We start from the raw sequence: 23,001 nt of genomic DNA, 5'->3' as shown, positions 1-23,001 counted from the left end.
CAAAAAACATTTAAGAAATATGACACATAAGAAGGCCTCTGTAAATATAATCCTTTCTCAATATTTTTTCCTATTTTGCTTCATACGTAAATAACTTAATCTATATTATCAACTCTTATGGCCTAGAACTGCATACACATTTTGGAGTTGCGAATAAATGTTCTCTTTGATTTATAAATAACATGCAGTATTTGTAGTGTTTAGTTTCATTCAAATGCTTATCACAAATTCTTATTGTCTCCCAACTTGTTCTGCTAATAGACCTTTTCAGTTTACTGGTAAAGATGCCATGAATTAAAAGTCATAACGGTCAAATAAATATAAAAAAAAAAGCAGAGAAAGTGGCTACCTAAATATCACTAAATCTTATTAAAACCACTTCAGCTTGTATAAACAACAAAAAAAATTAGTGAAGAATGAATACCATTCATTTAAAAGGTATCTAACAAAATCTAAAATTTAGTCAACAATGAAATTAAATCCATATTAGCCTTGCAAAAAAATTCCACTGAAATTCTGTTACAGAAACAGAACCAATAACATCCTAAATTTTCTAAAATTTATTTTTGAATTATCATTTTGATGAGTTAAAACTTTAAGGGTAAATAATGACATACAAAATGATTTTATAAAGGCAAACTTATAATTCCTGATACACATTTCATTAGTTTTTGTTTAATGACTAGAAATCCTTATTTCTTCAGAAAATATTACATATTCATTGAAACACACCACTTATCTAGTGATTTATTACATATCTACATATTTATTAGATAAGAATTCCAATTACTTTTATGTAATAAAAGTAAAAAGGAACTTTGCATGTTGGCTATGTTTCACTTTATACATTATTTTTAGGCCTTTATAGGATATAAAACTTAGAAAAACATTCAACTAATAATCTTATTTGATGTAAATAACTCAAACTACAAACAATACTAAGCTAAGCACTGTTATTACTTTTAAAATCTAAGTTTCTAGAAGTTTTATTTTTCAGTCAATACAAAATGATCTAGTTCACACTATTAACTGCCCAAAAACTGTTTAAAAAACTAAATATTCTTTGTTAAAGAGAAGATTACAAGAAATGTTTTCTATGTTCTCATTTTAAAAAACAAGATTCTGGTATACATGGGGAATTTAAATACAAATTCTTACATGGTGGCTAAAATCTTGTCAACTTTCAGCCTGATACAACATAAATCAACAGTTATTATGCATAAACAATTCAAAATTAAAGTTTATAATGGAAATGTCAACAAGTCATAACTACGACACATCAATACTGATGGGTTCCACTATACTTCCACCAGGCACAGCAGATGTGCACATCTGACAGACAGACTGCTTAGAAAATTAAAGCTATCAGAGCTATAAATAAGGAATACATAAATATAAACATAGCAATGCCAAAACATTAGGGCCATTAAATAAAAAAGATGCGATGCAAACACATTTGATAGTTCTCTCTGTAAGCCACTTTCCACTGATTTATAAAGCTATGGTTTTATAATTCTTTTTAAAAGGAAAATTTTTCTACACTGCTGCATGCAGTAATTTCACTGTACATTCTTGACTAAAATGCAATCTTCAAATCCTCTTGAGGAATTTGACATATCTCATCAGGATCTCTCCAGAAAGTCAGCTTGTCATATTTTCAGCAGCCTTAAACTTTTGTTTCTCTCCATTTTCCAATTCCAAAGCCACTTAAACATTCTGAAGTATTTGTTCCAGTGTTTGTTTGTCTTAAAATCTGTATTAGGCTTCTAGGGCTTTAGTGCTTCAGTAGCCTTGCGGAGTTCCTTAATAACAGATGATAAAGCTTCTGGATTAATTCCTTGTTCACAAAGCCGTACACAAATAGACAGTGTTTCCATATCTAAGCCAGTATTCAAAATTCTTGAAATCTCAAGCAGAACATCCATGGTCTCCCTCACCGCATTCAGATTCGCCGCCGCGGTCGCCGACGACCCGGCGCCGCTGCCACTCGCCGGTCAAAATTTTTTGATACTGAGCAGTATTCATCTTTTTCCTACCCAATTATGCTCCTTAAGTTTGGGTATTCAAAGTTCAAATGTGAGCTAACAGGTTAGGGTTAGCTTTATGGTTATTGTTAAGTTTATGATTACGGTTTGTTTTCAAGTTAGGTATAAATTTGGTCAGATTACTTTGACATGAAGTAGGATTTATCATTTATGTAACACAACAAGGCTCCCCAAGTTTGGATATTCAAGGCTCAAAGGTTCACTAACAGGTTACTGTTAGGGTTAGGGTTAGGATTGTGGTTAGCATTAGTGGTAGGTTTAAATTTGGTCTTAGTATTTTGATACTGGGCAAGATTCATCTTTTACTCAGTATTACTAGGTTCCCCAAGTTTGGGTATTCTATGTTCAAAGGTTTCCTGGCACGAACCTAGCTTCGTTAGGCTTCCCCTATTTGGGTTATCTAGCTCAAAGTTTCGCTAACAGGTTAGTGTTTAGGTTAGGGTTACAGTTAGGGTTATCATTAGGTTTAGAGTGTAATTTGATCAGATTACTTTGATTCTGGGCAAGATTCAACATTTGCTGAGCCTTACTAGGTTCACCAAGTTTGGATCTTCTAGGTTCAATGGTTCGGTGGCCAAAAAATTTGAATTTTTATTTTTAATTTCATTTGCCCCAGTGGGTTGAATGAAAATGAAGGTAGAAATCAAACAGTATTTGTGCTAGCTGCTTGAAACTTCACACACTCAATCAGTTCTCAGTACACACTCTCTGGTTTGTTCCTTGTTGAAGTTGCTCTAAGCTGAAGTAGAAAGGGACAACTTTATCTGTGAGTGTTCTAGGGGTAAGACTGGGAAAACTTCAAAATAACTTCAAAATTTTTGGTTGGATTTCTTTGACACTGGGCAAGATTCATCTTTAACCTAGTCCCATTAGCATCCTCACATTTGGGTCTTCTACATTCAAAGATTCGCTAAAATTTAGGGTTAAGGTTAGGATTAGAGGTAAGTTTAGCAATAGAGTTAGGGTTAAATTTGATCTTTTACCTAACCCTATTAGGCCTCTGAATTTTGGGTCTTCTAAGAACAAATGTTCACTAACAGAGTAGGATTAGGGTTAGTGTTAGGTTTATGGTTAGTGTTAGAGTAAGGGTTAAAATTTGTCAGATTACTATGACACTTGCAGGATTCATCATTTACCTTGTTTTATTAGGTTACCTAAGTTGCAGCTTCAAGTTTCAATGGTTCTCTTGCAGAATCCATTTGAATTTTCATGTTTTAAATTATTTTGTTTATAGGGATACATGAAAATGGAGGTGGAAATTGGACAGGATTTGTTCTAGCAGCTTGAAATTTCACAACTCAATCAGTTCTCAGTGTGTCCTCTCTGGTTTGTTCTTTGTTGAAATAGCCCTGAGCTGAAGCAGGCAGAAACAACTGTATTTGGGAGCAGTTTAGGATAAAAGAGCAGAATACAAATGTACTTAAACAGGTCCAAAAATTTTTGGTTGGATTGCTTTGACACTGGCAATATTTATTTTTACCTTGCCTCATTAATCTCCTCACATTTTGGTCTTCTATGTTCAAAATGTCACTAAAAGTTTAGGCTTAGGGTTAGGCTTCCCCATGTCTACCATTAGGTTTAGGGTTCATTTGGTTCTCTTAGCTAGCCTTATTAGGCTCCTCAATTTTGGGTCTTTTAAGAACAAATGTTTGCTTACAGGTTAGATTTAGGTTTAGGGTTAGGGTTATGCTTAGCGTTAGAGTAAGGGTTAAAAATGGTCAGATTACTTGACATTTGCAGGATTCATCTTTTACTTGTCCTTAGTAGGTTCCCTAAGATTGGGGTCTCTAGCTTCAATGGTTCACTGGCAGTAACATTCTGAATTTTCATGTTACATGAAATTTTGCCCTATAGGGATGCTTGAAAATGGAGGTGGATATCGAACAGAATTTGTCCTAGCAGCTTGAGACTTCACACAATCAATCAGTTCTTAGTGCATCCTCTCAGGTATGTTCCTTGTTGAAGTGGCCCTAAGCTGAAGCAGGCAGAAACAACTGTATTTGGGAGCACTTTAGGAGAAAACAGGGAAATACCCATGAACTGAAATAGCTCCAAAAATTGTTGGTCATTTTTTTTTGGATACTGAGAATTATTCATCTTTTCCCTAGCCTCTCTAGGCTCTTTAAGTTTGTATCTTCTAGGTTCAAATATTAGCTAACAGGTCAGGGTTAGGTTTATGTTTAGTGCTAATGTTAGGGCTATGGATAGTGGTAGGGCTTGGGTTATATTTAGTCAGATTACTTTGATATTGGGCAGGATTAATGCTTTATGAAGCCTTAGTAGGTACCCCAAGATTGGATGTTCTAGGTTCTAGGTTCAATGGTAGGAACAGTTTGAATTTTCATTTTTCACTTCATTTTGCCCTATAGAAATTAATGGAAATAGATGTTGAAGTCAAACAAAATTTGTGCAAGGTGCTTGAAAGTTCATGAACTCAATCAGTTCTCAGGGCACACTCTCTGGTTTGTTCCTTGTTGAAGTAGCCCTAAGGTGAAGCAGACATTAACAACTTTATGTGGGAGCACATTAGGAGAAAACACGGAAATAGGCATATATACTCAAATACCTCCAAAAATTTTTGGTCAGATTTCTTTGATACCAAGCAGAATTCATCTTTTACCAAGACACACTGTGCTCCTCATGTTTGGATCTCCTTAGTTCAGATGTTTGCTAACAGATTACAGTTAGGTTCAGGGTTTGTGTTAATTTTATGTTTATGATTAGGTTTAAAGTTAGAGTTAAATCTGGTCAGATTACTTTGATACTGAGCAGGAATCATCTTTTCCCTGGCCCCACTAGGGTCCCATAGTTTATATCTTCTAGGTTCACAGTTTTGCTAACAGGTGAGGGTTAGGTTTATGGTCAGTGTTATGGTTAGGGCTAAATGTGGTGGGATTATTTAGACAAAGGGCAGTTTTTATCCATTATCGATCTTTAAGAGGTTCCCTAAGTTTGGGTCCTCTAGATTCAATGGTTTGCTGGCAGGAACAGTTTTAATCTTTATGTTTCTTTTCATTTTGACCTATAGGGAGAAATGGAAATGGAGGTGTAATTCAAACAGGATTTGTGCTACCTGCTTGAAACTACACACACTCAATCAGTGTGTGCTCTCTCTGGTTTCTTCCTTTTTGAAGTTGCTCTAATCTGAAGTAGAGACAGCTTTATCTGGGAGAGCTTTAGAAAAAAGCAGGGAAATACTTATGTAATTAAATAACTCCAAAAATTTTTTAGCTGTGTTTCTTTGACACTAGGCAAGATTCATCTTTTATTTAGCCCCATTAGGCTCCTAATGTTTGGGTCCTCTATGTTAAAAGGTTTGCTAAAAATTTAGGATTAGGGCTATGGTTAAGGTAGGTTTAGAGTTAGGGTTAAATTTTTTTTTACCTAGCCACATTAGGCTCTCCAATTTTGGTTCTCTTTAGAACAAAAGTTCGCTAACATGTTAGGATTAGGTATAGGGTTAGGGTTATGGTTAACATTAAGGTAAGGGTTAAAATTGGTCAGAATACATTGATACTTTCAGGATTTATCTTTTACCTAGCCCCATTAAACTCCTCAAGTTTGGGACTCCTCAAGTTTGCATCTTCTAGGTTAAATAATTCGCTCCAAGCAACAATTTGAGTTTTCATTTTTCACTTCATTTTGCCCTATAGGAATAAATTGAAATAGATGTGCAAATCAAACAGGATTTGTGCTAGCTGTTTGAAACTTCCCACACTCAATCAGTTCTCAGTGTACACTCTCTGGTTGTTCCTTGTTCTAATCTGAAGTAGAAAGAGACAGCTTTATCTGTGAGCACTTCATGAGCATGGGAATACCCATGTACTGAAATAGCCCCAAATATCTTTGTTTGAATTTCTTTGACACTGGGAAAGGTTCATCTTTTACCTATGCCCATTAGACTCCTCACGTCTGGGACTTCTATGTTCAAAGGTTGGCTAAAAGTTTAGGGATAGGGTTAGGGTTAAGGTTATGTTTAGCATTAGAGTTAGAGTTAAATTTGGTTTTCTACCTAGCCCCATTAGGCTTTCCAATTTTGTGTCTTCTAAGAACTGAGTTTTGCTATCAGGTTAGGATTAGGGTTAGGGTTAGGGTTATGGTTAGCATTAGAGTAACAGTTAAAATTGGTCAGATTACTTTGATACTTCCAGGATTCATCTTTTACCTACCCTTAGTAGGTTACCTAAGTTTGGTGCTTCTAGGTTCAATGGTTTGCTGGCAGGAACAGTTTTCATGTTTCAGGTCATTTTACCCTATAGGATGCATGACAATGAAGGTGGAAACTGAACAGTATTTGTGCTAACAGCTTTAAACTTCACACACTTAATCAGTTTTCAGTGCCCACTCTCTGGTTTGTTCCTTGTTGAAGTAGCCCTAAGCCAAAGCAGACAGAAACAACTGTATTTGGGAGCACTTTGGGAGAAAACAGGGAAATACCCATGTACTGAAATAGCTCCAAAAATTTGGGGTCAGATTTTCTTTGATACTGAGCAGGATTCATCTTGTACCTAGCGAGACTATGCTCCTCAGTTTTGGATATTCTAGGTTGAAATGTTCACTAACAGGTTAGGGTTAGTTTAATGGTTATTGTTAATTTTAGGGGTATGGTTAGTTGTAGAGTTAGGGTTAAATTTGGTTGTATTACTTTAATACAGGGAAGGATTTATCTTTTGCATAACCCACTAGGCTCCCTATGTTTCAAAAATCAAGATTCAAAGGTTTGCTAGCAGGTTAGGGTTAGGGTTTGCATATTCAAAGTTCAAAGGTTTGCTATTAGGTTAATGTTAGGGTTATTGTTAGGATTAGGGTAATGGTTAGCATTAGGGGTAGGGTTAAATTTAGTCAGATTGTTTTGATACTGGGCAAGATTTATAGTTTACATAGCCTTACTAGGATCCCAAGTTTGGGGCTTTTAGGTTCAATGGTTCGCTGCCAGAAACAGTTTGAGTTTTCATTTTTCACTTCATCTTTTCCTATAGGAATGAATGGAAATAGATGTGGAAATAAAACAGAATTTGTGTTAGCTTCTTAAAACATCACACACTCAATCAGTGCTCAGAACACACTCTATTTTTGGTTCCTTGTTGACTTTGCCCTGTGGTGAAGTAGAAACAGACAACTTTATTTGTGAGTGATTTAGGAGCAAGCAGGTGAATTCCCTGAACTGTAATAGCCCCAAGATTTTTATGGTTGGTTTTATTTGATACTGGGCAGGATTCATCTTTTACCAAGTTCTGCTATGCTCTGAAAATTGGGTCTGCTAGAAACAAAGGTTCGCTAACAGGTTAGGGTTAGATTTAAGAATAGGTTTAGAATTAGGGTAAGGGCTTTGGTTAGCTTTAAGGTTAGGGTTAATTTGATCAGATCACATTGATACTGTGGAGGATTCATCTGTTACCTAGACCCACTAGGCTCCCCATGATTGGGTAGTCTAGGTTCAAAGGTTCAATAACAGGTTGGGGTTAGGTTTAGGTTTAGGGTTAGGGGTAGGTTACATTTTGTCAGATTTCTTTCACAGTTGGCAGGATTCATCTTTTGCCTAGCAGCACTAGGCTCCAAAGTTTAGGTCTTTTGGAATCAAAGGTTCACTAAAAGGTAAGGGTTAGGGTTAAGGTTAGGGTTAAGGTTAAGGTTATGATTAGCGTTAGGGTTAATTTTTAATTTGATCAAATTTCTTGGAAACTGGGTAGGATTCATCCTTTACCTAGGCTTACTATTGTTACCTAAGTTTGGATTATTCATTTCCTTGCCCCAGGGGACTACCCAAGTTTGCTTCTTCTAGATTCAAAGGTTCACTAAAAGTTTAGTGTTAGGGTTTGTGTTAGTGTTTGGTTTAGGATTAGAATTATGGTTAGCATAAGGGTTAGGGTTAAATTTGTTCAGATTACTTTGATACTGGGCAGAATTAATTCTTTACCGAGCCTCACTAGGTTCCCCAAGATTGTGTCTCCTTGGTTCCATGTTTTTCGGGCAGGAATAGTTTGAGTTTTCCGGGTTCATTTCATTTTTGCCTATAAGGATGTTTGAAAATAGTGGTGTAAATCCAACAGCATTTGTGCTAGTTGCTTGAAAGTTCAAACACTTAATCTGTTTTCAGTGCACAGTCTCTGGTATGTTTTTGTTGAAGTTGCCCTAATCTGAATTAGAAAGAGACAGCTTTATCTGTGAGTGCTTTTGGAGTAAGCGGGGAAATACACATGTACTGAAATATCTCCAAAGCATTTTGGTCAAATTTCTTTGACACTGGTAGGATTCATCTATACCCAGCCCAACTAGGCTCACTAAGTTTGAATCTTCTGAATACAAAGATTCTCTAACAAGTTAGTGTTAGGTTAGATGAGGGTTAGCATTAGGGTTATGTTTAGCATAAGGGTTAGTATTGAATTTTGTCCAATTCCTATGATATTAGGTGGGATTAATCATTTTTCTAGTCTTACCAAGTTTATTAAGTTTGGGTCATCTAAGTTGACTGGTTTCCTGGCAGAAACAGGTTAATTTTTCAAGTTTTACTTCATTTTGCCTTATAGTAATGAATGGAAATAGATGTGGATATCAAAAGGATTTGTGCTAGCTTCTTGAGATTTAAACACTCTATGAGTTCTCTGTGCAAACTCTGTGGTTTGTTTCTTGTTGAAGTTGCCCTAAGCTGAAATAGAAAGAGAAAACTTTATTTTTGAGCACTTTAGGAGCAAGAAGGGAAATACCCATGTACTGAAATATCTCCAAAATATTTTGTCATATTTCTTTGACACTGGAGAGGATTCATCTTTTACCTAGCCCTACTAGCCTCACCAAATTTGGATCTTCTAATAAGAAAGTTTTGCTAACAGGTTAGGGTTAGTGTTAAGTTTAGGATTATGGTTATCATTAGATTTAGGGTTAAATTAGGTCAGATTACTTTGATATTTGTCAGGATTCATTATTTACATAGCCTTACTAGTTTTTCCAAGTTTAGGTTTTCCAGGTTCATCGGTTCACTTGCAGGAACAGTTTGAATTTTTATTTTCACTTCAGTTTGACCTGTAGTGATGAATGGAAATGGGGGTGCAAATCAAACTGCTTGAAACTTCACACACCCAATCTGTTCTCAGTGTGCACCCTCTAGCTTGTTGCATGGTGAAATATCACTAAGGTGAAGGAGGAAAGAACTAACTTTATCTGGGAGCTTGTTAGGAGAAAACAGGGAAATAACCATTTGTAAAATAACTCCAAAATATTTTCGTCATATTTCTTTTATACTGACACGATGCATCTTTTACTAATCCAACTACGCCCCTCACATTTGGGTCTTCTGGTGTCAAAGGATTGCTAAAAGGTTAGGGTTAGGTTTTGGTTAGGGTTAGGGTACGGTCATGGTTAGTGTTAGGGTTAGGATTTTATTTGATCATATTACTTTGATACTGGGTAAGATTCATAATTTAACTAGCCTCACTACACTCCCTAGTTTGGATCCTCTATGTTCATAGGTTCAATAAAAGATAGGGGTTCGAGGCAGACCACGTGACCCAGAGAGGGGGCACAGCCACCCGCCTGTGTGGTAGACTGACCACTCCAACTGGAGTAGGGGATCAGCCGCCCGCCTGCTGTGTAGACAGACCATGCCAACTGGAGGAGGGGCCCAGCCACCCACCCGTGCGGTCACCAGACTGAGCTCTGGACAAACATAAGGTCTCCCCAACACCCCCCACCTCATCAAACACCTTATCAGAAAAACTGATGGAACTCATCTTGGAAAATCCCACCAACCCTTAAAACCCATCAACTGGTGGGCATGGCTACCAGCTCAGTTCTGCAGCGGATCAGGCACCTGGTTTACATCTCAGAGAATAAGAGTAGAGAGGCCACAGGTGGAAGCTCAAGTCCTCTCACACTGACTACCACCACCACCCTGAACCCAGAGACTCAAGCTAGGAATAGACAACGCCACCTACTGGAAGAAAAGAAAGCATAGTTCTAAGAGATATATTTTTTCTTTTTTTCTCTTCTCTCTCTCTTTTCATCCATTCATCCAGTCTCCTCTACCCTTCCCCCTCTGGTCATCGCAACCTCAACATATGTGAATCCAAGAATTGTGCATGAAAAAGTCTTTAACAACTGAATCACCAGAATAATATAATATAGAGGAATTGCATATGCCCCACCTCCCTCCCCCCTTTAATTTCTTTTTTTCTCTTACTTTCTTTTTCACCCTCTCTTTTTTCTCTTTCTTTCCTTGCTTTTTGTTTTTCTCATTCTTACTCCCTCTATCCCAATTGCAACCCCCTAAATTTTACTATTTATAAGTAGGATAATCTTATAAATACAGATAGGAGTTTCAATCTATACATTCTTCCATAAATTACCCATCTATTGGTTAGAGCTCTCCAAAGTTACTAAGTTAGATTTACCACATACCCTCACTCCTTTCCCCCTAAACATAACATCTTACACCTGAAATTCAGTTTCCTTAATGCTACCAGAAACGGTATGCCTTTCATGAAACTAATGACTATATTTGTAAATGATAATTGAAACCAACATTTGTAGACATAGAGGCTAGCTATAAAAGTAGTAATAAGGAAAACGTGTGCTTAGATGATGTACTATTGATATTGGGAACTGTTAACATTGTCTTTCTCCACAAAAAAGAGACTTTGGAACTATACAAGAGCAATATAAATATATCAGGGGAAAATCAATAACACAACAGTTTCAGAAAGCAGAAAGAAACGTGAGCAGTATGAAAAGACAAGGAAAGAAAGGACCACAAGCAATGCAGGTCAACTCAACTTTAGAAGAGGTAATAGCTGCAGCAGATGGAATGTCAGATAAAGAATTCAAGATATACATGCTTCAGATATTCTGGAGTCTCAAGGAAGACATTAGACAGCAAAATCAGACAATGAAACATCACTTTGACAATGAATTACATAAACAAATCCAAGAAGCAAAAGATCAACTATACAGGGAGATAGAGGTTATAAAAAAACAAACAAGCAGAAATTCTGGAAATGCAGGAAGCTATAAATCAAATTAAAAACTCAAATGAGAGTATTATCAGCAGAGTATAACACTTAGAAGATAGAACATCAGACAATGAAGACAAAGTATTTCAACTTGAAAAGAACATAGACAGGTCAGTGAGACTGTTAAGAAACCATGAGCAGAACATCCAAGAAATATGGGATAACATAAAGAGACCAAACTTAAGAGTTATTGGGATACAGGAAGGTATAGAGGTCCAAACCAAAGGAATGAGCAATCTATTCAATGAAATAATATGAGAAAACTTCCCAGACTTGAAGAATGAAACAGAATTCTAAATCCTAGAAGCCTACAGGATGCTGAATGTTCAAAATCATAAGAGATCCACACCAAGACACATTATAATGAAGATGCCCCATATACAGAATAAGGAGAGAATTTTAAAAGCTACAAGAGAAAGGAAGCAAATTACATTTAGGGGTAAACCAATCAGGATAGCAGCTGATCTTTCAACACAGACTCTGAAAGCTAGAAGATCCTGGAACAACATATTTCAAACACTGAAAGAAAAGGGGTTCCAACCAAGAATCATGTATCCAGCAAAATAAAGCTTCAGGATGGAAGATGAAATTAAAACCTTCCATGATAAACAAAAGTTAAAAGAATTTGCAGCTATAAAACAAGCTCTTTAAAACATCCTTGGCAAAACATTTCAGGAAGAGGAAATGAAAAATAACAATGAAAACCAACAGCGGGAGGTAGTACAGTAAAGGAAAAAATAATAAAAGAGGAAAAACAAATCATGTTAAGTAACATAAATAAATAAATATGGCTGGAAGTACAAACTATATCTCAATAGTAACCCTAAATATTAATGGCTTAAACTCACCAATCAAGAGGCTAGTAGAATGGATCAAAAAAAAAAAAAAAAGATCCAAAAATATGCTGCCTACAGGAGATGCATTTGATAGGAAAAGATATACATAGGCTGAAGGTGAAAGGTTGGGAAAAATCATATCAGAAGCAAGCAGGAGTGTCCATACTCATATCAAATAAAATAGACTTCAAGCCAAAGTTAATCAAAAAGGATAAAGAGGGACACTACATACTGGTCAAGCGAACCATACACCAACAAGACATAACAATCATAAATATATATGCCCCAAACAATGGTGCAGTTATGTTCATCAAACAAACTCTTCTCAAGTTCAAGAGTCAAATAGACCACAATACAATAATTGTGGGAGACTTCAACACACGTCTCTCACCACTGGACATATCTTTCAAACAAAAGTTGAATGAAAAAACTATAGAACTCAATAATACAATTGATAACCTAGACTTAATTGACATATATAGAATATACCACCCAACATCAATCAGTTACACTTTTTCTCAGCAGCACATGGATCCTTCTCAAAAATAGACCATATTTAATGTCACAGGGCAACTCTTAGAAATTATAAAGGAGTAGAGATAATAACAGGCATCCTATCTGATCATAATGGAATGAAACTGGAAATCAACAATAATTGAACGAAGGAAAAATCCTGCATCACTTGGAGAATGAACAATATATTACAGAATGATCAATGGGTTACAGAAGACATCAAGGAGGAAATTTAAAAATTCTTAGAGATAAATGAAAACACAGACACAACATATTGGAATCTATGGGACACAATGAAACAGGTCTAAGAGGAAAATTTATTGCTTGGAGTTCATTCCTTAAAAAAAGAAAAAACCAACAAATGAATGATCTCACACTTCATCTCAAAACCCTAGAAAAAGAAGAGCAAAACAACAGCAAAAGTAGTAGAAGGCAAGAAATAATTAAAATCAGAGCTGAAATAAATGAAATTGAAACAAAAGAAACAATTGAAAAACTTGACAAAACTAAAAGCTGATTCTTTGAAACAATAAATAAAATAAATAGACCTTTAGCCATGCTAATGAAGAGAAGAAGAGAGGGAACTCAAATTACTAGCACATGGGCTGAAAAAGGCAATATCACAACAGACACTACAGAAAAACAGAAGATAATTAGAAATTATTTTGAATCCTTATACTCCAATAAAATAGAAGATAGTGAAGGCATCGATAAATTTCTTAACTCATATGATCTGCCCAGATTGAGTCAGGAGGATATACACAACCTAAACAGACCAATATCAATTGAGGAAATAGAAGTCATCAAACGACTACCAACTAAGAAAAGCCCAGGACACGATGGGTATACAGCAGAGTTTTACAAAACCTTTAAAGAAGATCTAATACCAAAATTTTTCAAGCTATTTAAGGAAACAGAAAAAGAGGGAGAACTTCCAAATTCATTCTATGAGTCCAACATCACCCTGATTCCTAAACCAGACAAAGATACTTCAAAGAAAGAAAACTACAGACCAATATCTCTAATGAACATAGATGCAAAAATCCTCAATAAAATGCTGGCAAATCAGATACAGAAACATATCAAAAAGATCATGCATCATGATCAAGTAGGATTCATCCCTGGGATGCAAGGCTGGTTCAATATACGAAAATCAATAAATGTTATTCACCACATCAATAGACTTAAAAATAAGAAACATATGATCATCTTGATATATGCAGAAAAAGCATAAGAGAAAGTACAACATCCCTTTATGTTCAAAACACTAGAAAGACTAGGGATAACAGGAACATACCTCAATATTGTAAAAGCTATCTATGCAAAGCCTCAGGCTAGCATCATTCTGAACAGAGAAAAATTGAAGGCATTCCCTCTAAAATCTGGAACAAGACAGAGATGCCCTCTCTCACCACTTCTGTTCAACATAGTTCTTGAAACACTGGCCAGAGCAATTAGACAGATGAAAGAAATTAAAGGCATAAAGATAGGAAAAGAAGAACTTAAATTATCACAATTTGCAGATGACATGATCCTATACCTAGCAGACCCAAAAGGTTCTACCAAGAAACTTCTAGAGCTAGTAAATGAATTCAGCAAAGTGGCAGGATATAAAATCAACACACATAAATCAAAGGCATTCCTGTATATCAGTGACAAATCCTCTGAAATGGTAATGAGAACACCCCCCCCATTCACAATATCATCAAAAAAATAAAATACTTGGGAATCAACCTAATAAAAGAGGTGAAAGTACTATACAACAAAAACTACAGAACCCTAAAGAGAGAAATAGAAGAAGACCTAAGAAGCTGGAAAGATATACCTTTTTTATGGATAGGCAGAACTAATATCATTAAAATGGCCATATTACCAAAAGTACTCTATAGGTTTAATGCAATGCCATTCAAAATCCCAACGGCATTCCTTGCAGAAATAGAAAAAGCAATCATTAAATTCATCTGGAAAAATAAAAGACCCAGAATAGCAAAAGCAATTCTAAACAGGAAGAGTGAAACTGGTGGTATAGCGATACCAGATTTTAAACTATACTACAGAGCAATAGTAACAAAAAACAGCATGGTACTGGTACCAAAACAGGCAGGTAGACCAATGGTACAAAATAGAGGACAAGGACACAGAGAACAGTCCACAAAATTACAACTACCTTATATTAGACAAAGGTGCCAAAAGAGTGCAATTGAGAAAGGATAGCATCTTCAACAAATGGTGCTGGGAGAACTGGAAATCCATATGCAACAAAATGAATCTGAATCCCTTTCTCTCGCCATGCACAAAAGTTAACTCAAAATGTGTCAAGGAGCTTGATATCAAAACAGAGACTCTGCATCTGATATAAGAAAAAATTGACTCCAGTCTACATACTGTGAGGTCAGGCTCCAAATTCCTTAATAGGGCACTCCTAGCAAAAGAGCTAAAAACAAGAATCAACAAATGGAACTTACTCAAACTAAAAAGTTTATTCTCAGCAAGAGAAACAATAAGAGAGGTAAATAGGAAGCCTACATCCAGGGAACAAATTTTTACTCCTCACACTTCACATAGAGCCCTAATATCCAGAGTATACAAAGAACTCAAGAAATTAAACAAGGGGCTGGGGATGTGGCTCAAGCGGTAGCGCGCTTGCCTGGCATGCGTGCAGCCCAGGTTCGATACTCAGCACCACATACACTCAAAGATGTTGTGCCCGCCAAAAACTAAAAAATAAATATTAAAAAAAAAATTCTCTCTCTCTCTCTCTCTCTCTCTCTCTCTCTCTCTCTCTCTTTCCCTCTCTCTGTCTCTTACTCTCTCTTAAAAAAATAAACAATAATTAAACAAATAACCCAATCAATTAATGGGTCAAGGATCTGAACAGACACTTCTCAGAGAAGGACATACAATCAATCAACAAGTACATGAAAAAATGCTCACCAACTCTAGCAGTCAGAGAAATTAAAATCAAAACCACCCTAAGATACCATCTCACTCCAGTAAGATTGGCAGCCATTATGAAGTCAAACAACAACAAGTGCTGGCGAGGATGTGGGGAAAAGGGTACACTTGTACATTGCTGGTGGGACTGCAAATTGGTGCAGAGAATTTGGAAAGCAGTATGGAGATTCCTTCAAAATCTGGGAATGGAACCACCATTTGACCCAGCTATTCCCCTTCTCAGACTATTCCCTAAAGACCTTAAAAGAGCATACTATAGGGATATTGCTACATCGATGTTCATAGCAGCACAATTCACAATAGCTAGACTGTGGAACCAACCTAGATGCCCTTCAATAGATGATTGGTAAAAAATGTGGCATTTATACACAATGGAGTATTACTCAGCACTAAAAAATGACAAAATAATGGCATTTTCAGGGAAATGGATGGCACTAGAGCAGATTATGCTAAGTGAAGCTACCCAATCCCTAAAAAACAAATGCCAAATGTCATCTTTGATATAAGGAGAGCAACTAAGAACAGAGCAGGGAGGAAGATCATGAGAAGAAGATCACCATTAAACAGGGATGAGAGGGGGAGGGAAATGGAGAGAGAAGGGAAATTGCATGGTAAAGGAAGGAGACCCTCATTGTTATACAAAATTACACATAAGAGGAAGTGAGGGGAAAAGGGAAAAAAAAACAAGAGAGAGAAATGAATTACAGTAGATGGGGTAGAGAGAGAAGATGGGAGGGGAGGGGAGGGGAGGGGAGGGGAGGGTGGATATTAGAGGATAGGAAAGGCACCAGAATACCACATACACTAGTATGGCAGTATGTAAAAAAGTGGATGTGTAACTGATGTGAATCTGCAATATGTATATGGGGTAAAAATGAGAGTTCATAATCCACATGAATCAAATGTATGAAATATGATATGTCAAGAGCTTTGTAATGAAACAGCCACCCCGCCCGCCTGGTTCTTAGCCACGAGGCTGCAGCTGCCCGGCTTTACAAGCGCCCCCGGCGGCCCTGCTCGGCGAGAAGGGTCCCTGCCCGGCCGACAGACAGCTTCCGCCATCCCAGCTACCCTGGCGGCCCCGCTCTTGCCCTGCAAACAGCCACCCCGCCCGCCTGGGTCTTAGCCACGCGGCTGCAGCCACCCGGCTTTACAAGAGCCCCCAGCAGCCCTGCTCGGCGAGAAGGGTCCCCACCAGGCCGGCAGAGAGCTCCAGCCATCCCGCTCTTGCTCTGCAAACAGCCACCCCGCCCGCCTGGTTCTTAGCCACGAGGCTGCAGCCGCCCGGCTTTACAAGCGCCCCCGGCGGCCCTGCACGTCGAGAAGCGTCCCTGCCCAGCCGGCAGACAGCTCCCAGCATCCCAGCACTCCTGGCGGCCCGCCCGCTCTGCGAAGGGTCACCCCGCCCGGCTCTTAGCCACGCGGGCGCCGTCTGCCTGGCTCTGCGGGCGCCCCCGCCGGCCCAGCGCAGCCAGAAGGGTCCCCGCCTGGCCCGACAGAAGGCCCGTGCCCTTCCGGCTCTGCTAACGGCCCTGCCCACCCGGGAAAGGGCTCCCCCCCTTGAGAGGACGGGAAGGAAATCTAACCAAGCCTCTATGAATTAGCGAACTGGGATCTAAAACCAGAGATTGTGTCAGACCAGACACAAGCCAGTTCCACCTCTCCCTTCGGTCACTCCTGCAAGGAGACAGGGGCCCGCCGTAGCAGAGAGGGGAAGTCACCAAAGATCGGCCAAAGAGATTCCTTCCCAGCGGATTCTAAATTAGCAGGAGCGGCGCGGGAGCTGGCCGGAGCTGGCGGGAACCGTGGCAGCCGCACGGGAACCGGCGGGAGCCGAGGCGGCGCTGACGCAGGAGCCGGCGGGAGCCGCGCGGCCCGGGTCTCCCAGCTACCGCTCCCACCAGTGCTGACAACTGAGGTCTCTTGCACCAGATACGGGGGCGTGGCTACCAGAAGGTAAGCAAATTTGCTGGGGGTTCTCAGCCCCAAGCTCTACAAACTTAGGGCCTGAGGGAGGCAAACAAGGAGAGTGTGCCCAGGCACTAATGAAACAGCTGCTCCACGTGTGTGCAAGGTAGGCGGAACTGTGACCACCGACAAAACAGGCCCAGTGGACCGCCAGACACATCGCTCCAGTTGGGGGAGGGGCAGAGCCGCCAGGCGCCTGCAAGGTAGGCGGACCCACTACCCACCAGCAAAACAGGCACAGCAATACACAGAGCAGCAGAACCACCCCCCAAGCCTACAAGGTAGGCAGACCTGCGACCCACCGGCAGGTCAGGCCCAAAAACCTGCGGAGGGGCACAGCTGCCCCACATGCCTGCTAGGTAGGCTGAACTGTGACTACCAACAGAACAGGCCCAGCGGCCGGCCAGACACATCGCCCCACCCCGGTTGGGGGAGGGGCAGAGCCACCGGGCGCCTGCAAGTTAGGCAGACCTGCGACTCACCAGCAGATCAGGCCCAGTGACCCGCGGAACGGCAGAGCCACCCCCGCGCCTGCAAGGTAGGCGCATTTGCCACCCACCGGCAGGTCAGGCCCAGCAACTCTCGGAGGGACACAGCTGCTCCACGTGCGTGCAAGGTAGGTGGAACCGTGACCACCGACAAAATAGGCCCAGTGGCCCGCCAGATACATCGCCCCAGTCGGGGGAGGGGCAGAGCCGCCACCAGCGCCTTTTAGGTAGACAGACCTGCAACCGACAGACAGAACAGGCCTAGTGGCCAGCGGAGGGGCAAAGCCGCTGCTCACGCCTGCAAGGTAGGCGGACCTGTGACCACCGAAAGAACAGGCCCATCGAAAGTACAGGTACAGCGGCCTCCCGGCGTGGTAGGCACATTGCCTCAATTGGAGGAGGGGCAGAGCCACCGCCAAAGCCTGCGAGGGAGACTTTGCAGCTATACAAGAGCAATATAAATATATAGGGGGAAAAATCAATAACACAACAGTTTCACCAAGCAGAAAGAAACGCGATCAGTATGAAAAGACAAGGAAAGAAAGGACCACAAGCAATGCAGGTCAACTCAACTTTAGAAGAGGTAATATCTGCAGCAGATGGAATGTCAGATAAAGAATTCAGGATATACATGCTTCAGATGATCTGGAGTCTCAAGGAAGACATTAGACAGCAAAATCAGACAATGAAAGACCACTTCGACCACTTCGACAATGAATTACATAAACAAATCCAAGAAGCAAAAGATCAATTATACAGGGAGATAGAGGTTATAAAAAACAAACAAACAGAAATCCTGGAAATGCAGGAAACAATAAACCAACTTAAAAACTCAATTGAGAATACTACCAGCAGAGTAGAACACTTAGAAGATAGAACATCAGACAATGAAGACAAAGTATTTCAACTGGAGAAGAACATAGACAGCTCAGCAAAGCTGTTAAGAAACCATGAGCAGAACATTCAAGAAATATGGGATAACATAAAGAGACCCAACTTAAGAGTCATGGGGATACAGGAAGGTATTGAGGTCCAAACCAAAGGAATGAGCAATCTATTCAACGAAATAATACGAGAAAACTTCCCAGACTTGAAGAATGAGACAGAATCCCAAATCCTAGAAGCCTACAGGACACCGAATGTGCAAAATCATAAGAGATCCACACCTAGACACATTATAATGAAGATGCCCAACATACAGAATAAGGAGAGAATTTTAAAAGCTACAAGAGAAAGGATGCAGATTACATTTAGGGGTAAACCAATCAGGATAACAGCTGATCTTTCAACACAGACTCTGAAAGCTAGAAGATCCTGGAATAACATATTTCAAACACTGAAAGAAAATGGGTTCCAACCAAGAATTGTGTATCCCGCAAAATTAAGCTTCAGGATGGAAGATGAAATTAAAACCTTCCATGATAAACAAAAGTTAAAAGAATTTGCAGCTAGAAAACCATCTCTTCAAAACATCCTCAGCGAAATATTACAGGAAGAGGAAATGGAAAATATCAATGAAAACCAGCAGCGGGAGGTAGTACAGTAAAGGCGGGGGGGAATAATCAAAGAGGAAAACAAACCATGTTTAGTAACATAAATAAACAAATATGGCTAGAAGAACAACCCAAATCTCAATAATAACCCTAAATGTTAATGGCTTAAACTCACCAATTAAGAGACACAGGCTAGTAGAATGGATCACAAAACAAGACCCAACAATATGCTGCCTTCAGGAGAGGCATTTGATAGGAAAAGACATACATAGACTGAAGGTGAAAGGTTGGGAAAAATCATATCACTCATATGGACTTCGGAAGCAAGCAGGAGTGTCCATACTCATATCAAATAAAATAGATTTCAAGCCAAAGTTAATCAAAAGGGATGAAGAGGGACACTACATACTGCTCAAGGGAACCATACACCAACAAGACATAACAATCATAAATATATATGCCCCAAACAATGGTGCAGCTATGTTCATCAAACAAACTCTTCTCAAGTTCAAGAGTCTAATAGACCACCATACAATAATCATGGGAGACTTCAACACACCTCTCTCACCACTGGACAGATCTTCCAAACAAAAGTTGAATAAGGAAACTATAGAGCTCAATAACACAATTGATAACCTAGACTTAATTGACATATATAGAATATACCACCCAACATCAAGCAGTTACACTTTTTTCTCAGCAGTAGATGGATCCTTCTCAAAAATAGATCATATATTATGTCACAGGGCAACTCTTAGACAATATAAAGGAGTAGAGATAATACCATGCATTTTATCGGATCATAATGGAATGAAATTGAAAATTAACGATAAAAGAAGTAAGGAAAAATCATGCATCACTTGGAGAATGAACAATAGGTTACTGAATGATCAATGGGTTATAGAAGACATCAAGGAGGAAATTAAAAAATTCTTAGAGGTAAATGAAAACACAGACACAACATATCGGAATCTATGGGACACATTGAAAGCGGTTCTAAGAGGAAAATTTATTGCTTGGAGTTCATTCCTTAAAAAAAGAAAAAACCAACAAATAAATGATCTAATACTTCAACTCAAAATCCTAGAAAAAGAAGAGCAAAACAACAGCAAAAGAAGTAGAAGACAAGAAATAATTAAAATCAGAGCTGAAATTAATGAAATCGAAACGAAAGAAACAATTGAAAAAATTGACAAAACTAAAAGTTGGTTCTTTGAAAAAATAAATAAAATCGACAGACTCTTAGCCACGCTAACGAAGAGAAGAAGAGAGAGAACTCAAATTACCAGCATACGGGATGAAAAAGGCAATATCACAACAGACACTTCAGAAATACAGAAGATTATCAGAAATTATTTTGAATCCTTATACTCCAATAAAATAGAAGATAGTGAAGGCATCGATAAATTTCTTAAGTCATATGATTTGCCCAGATTGAGTCAGGAGGATATTGACAACCTAAATAGACCAATATCAATTGAGGAAATAGAAGATACCATCAAAAAACTACCAACTAAGTAAAACCCAGGACCGGATGGGTATACAGCAGAGTTTTACAAAACCTTTAAAGAGGAACTAATACCAATACTTTTCAAGCTATTTCAGGAAATAGAAAAAGAGGGAGAACTTCCAAATTCATTCTATGAGGCCAACATCACCCTGATTGCTAAACCAGACAAAGACACTTCAAAGAAAGAAAACTACAGACCAATATCTCTAATGAACCTAGATGCAAAAATCTTCAATAAACTGCTGGCGAACCGGATACAAAAACATATCAAAAAAATTGTGCACCATGATCAGGTAGGATTTATCCCTGGGATGCAAGGTTGGTTCAATATACGGAAATCAATAAATATTATTCACCACATCAATAGGCTTAAAAATAAGAACCATATGATCATCTCGATAGATGCGGAAAAAGCATTCGACAAAGTACAGCATCCCTTTATGTTCAAAACTCTAGAAAAACTAGGGATTACAGGAACATACCTCAATATTGTAAAAGCAATCTATGCTAAGCCTCAGGCTAGCATCATTCTGAATGGAGAAAAACTGAAGGCATTCCCTCTAAAATCTGGAACAAGACAGGGATGCCCTCTCTCACCACTTCTGTTCAACATAGTTCTCGAATCACTGGCCAGAGCAATTAGACAGACGAAAGAAATTAAAGGCATAAAAATAGGAAAAGAAGAACTCAAATTATCACTATTTGCAGATGACATGATTCTATACCTAGCAGACCCAAAAGGGTCTACAAAGAAACTATTAGAGCTAATAAATGAATTCAGCAAAGTGGCAGGATATAAAATCAACACGCATAAATCAAAGGCATTCCTGTATATCAGCGACAAATCCTCTGAAATGGAAATGAGGACAACCACCCCATTCACAATATCCTCAAAGAAAATAAAATACTTGGGAATCAACCTAACAAAAGAGGTGAAAGACTTATACAATGAAAACTACAGAACCCTAAAGAGAGAAATAGAAGAAGATCTTAGAAGATGGAAAAATATACCCTGTTCATGGATAGGTAGAAGTAACATCATCAAAATGGCGATATTACCAAAAGTTCTCTATAGGTTTAATGCAATGCCAATCAAAATCCCAACGGCATTTCTTGTAGAAATAGAGAAAGCAATCATGAAATTCATATGGAAAAATAAAAGACCCAGAATAGCAAAAACAATTCTAAGCAGGAAGTGTGAATCAGGCGGTATAGCTATACCAGACTTCAAACTATACTACAGAGCAATAGTAACAAAAACAGCATGGTACTGGTACCAAAACAGGCGGGTGGACCAATGGTACAGAATAGAGGACACAGAAACCAATCCACAAAACTACAACTATCTTATATTTGATAAAGGGGCTAAAAGCATGCAATGGAAGAAGGATAGCATCTTCAACAAATGGTGTTGGGAAAACTGGAAATCCATATGCAACAAAATGAAACTGAATCCCTTTCTCTCGCCATGCACAAAAGTTAACTCAAAGTGGATCAAGGAACTTGATATCAAATCAGAGACATGGCGTCTGATAGAAGAAAAAGTTGGCTATGATCTACATACTGTGGGGTCGGGCTCCAAATTTCTCAATAGGACACCCATAGCACAACAGTTAATAACTAGAATCAACAAATGGGACTTACTCAAACTAAAAAGTTTTTTCTCAGCAAAAGAAACAATAAGAGAGGTAAATAGGGAGCCTACGTCCTGGGAACAAATCTTTACTCCTCACACTTCAGACAGAGCCCTAATATCCAGAATATACAAAGAACTAAAAAAATTAGACAATGACATAACGAATAACCCAATCAACAAATGGGCCAAGGACCTGAACAGAAATTTCTCAGAGGAGGACATACAATCAATCAACAAGTATATGAAAAAATGCTCACCATCTCTAGCAGTCAGAGAAATGCAAATCAAAACCACCCTAAGATACCATCTCACTCCAGTAAGATTGGCAGCCATTAGGAAGTCAAACAGCAACAAGTGCTGGCGAGGATGTGGGGAAAAGGATACTCTTGTACATTGCTGGTGGGACTGCAAATTGGTGCGGCCAATTTGGAAAGCAGTATGGAGATTCCTGGGAAAGCTCGGAATGGAACCACCATTTGATCCAGCTATTCCACTACTCGGTCTATTCCCTAAAGACCTAAAAAGAGCACACTATAGGGACACTGCTACATC

General features: G+C 38.8%; 1 pseudogene; it reads right to left on the bottom strand.

The window, feature by feature from the left end:
- Positions 1-1,654: 1,654 nt before the first annotated feature.
- On the bottom strand, positions 1,655-8,006 carry LOC143394842 (mitotic-spindle organizing protein 1 pseudogene; annotated as a pseudogene).
- Between the last annotated feature and the right edge of the window lie 14,995 nt (positions 8,007-23,001).

The sequence above is a fragment of the Callospermophilus lateralis genome, chromosome 3, assembly GCF_048772815.1.
Source record: "Callospermophilus lateralis isolate mCalLat2 chromosome 3, mCalLat2.hap1, whole genome shotgun sequence".
Lineage (NCBI taxonomy): Eukaryota > Metazoa > Chordata > Mammalia > Rodentia > Sciuridae > Callospermophilus > Callospermophilus lateralis.
The sequence above is the reverse complement of the archived record's forward strand: the minus strand, read 5'-3'. Positions and strand labels throughout refer to the sequence as shown.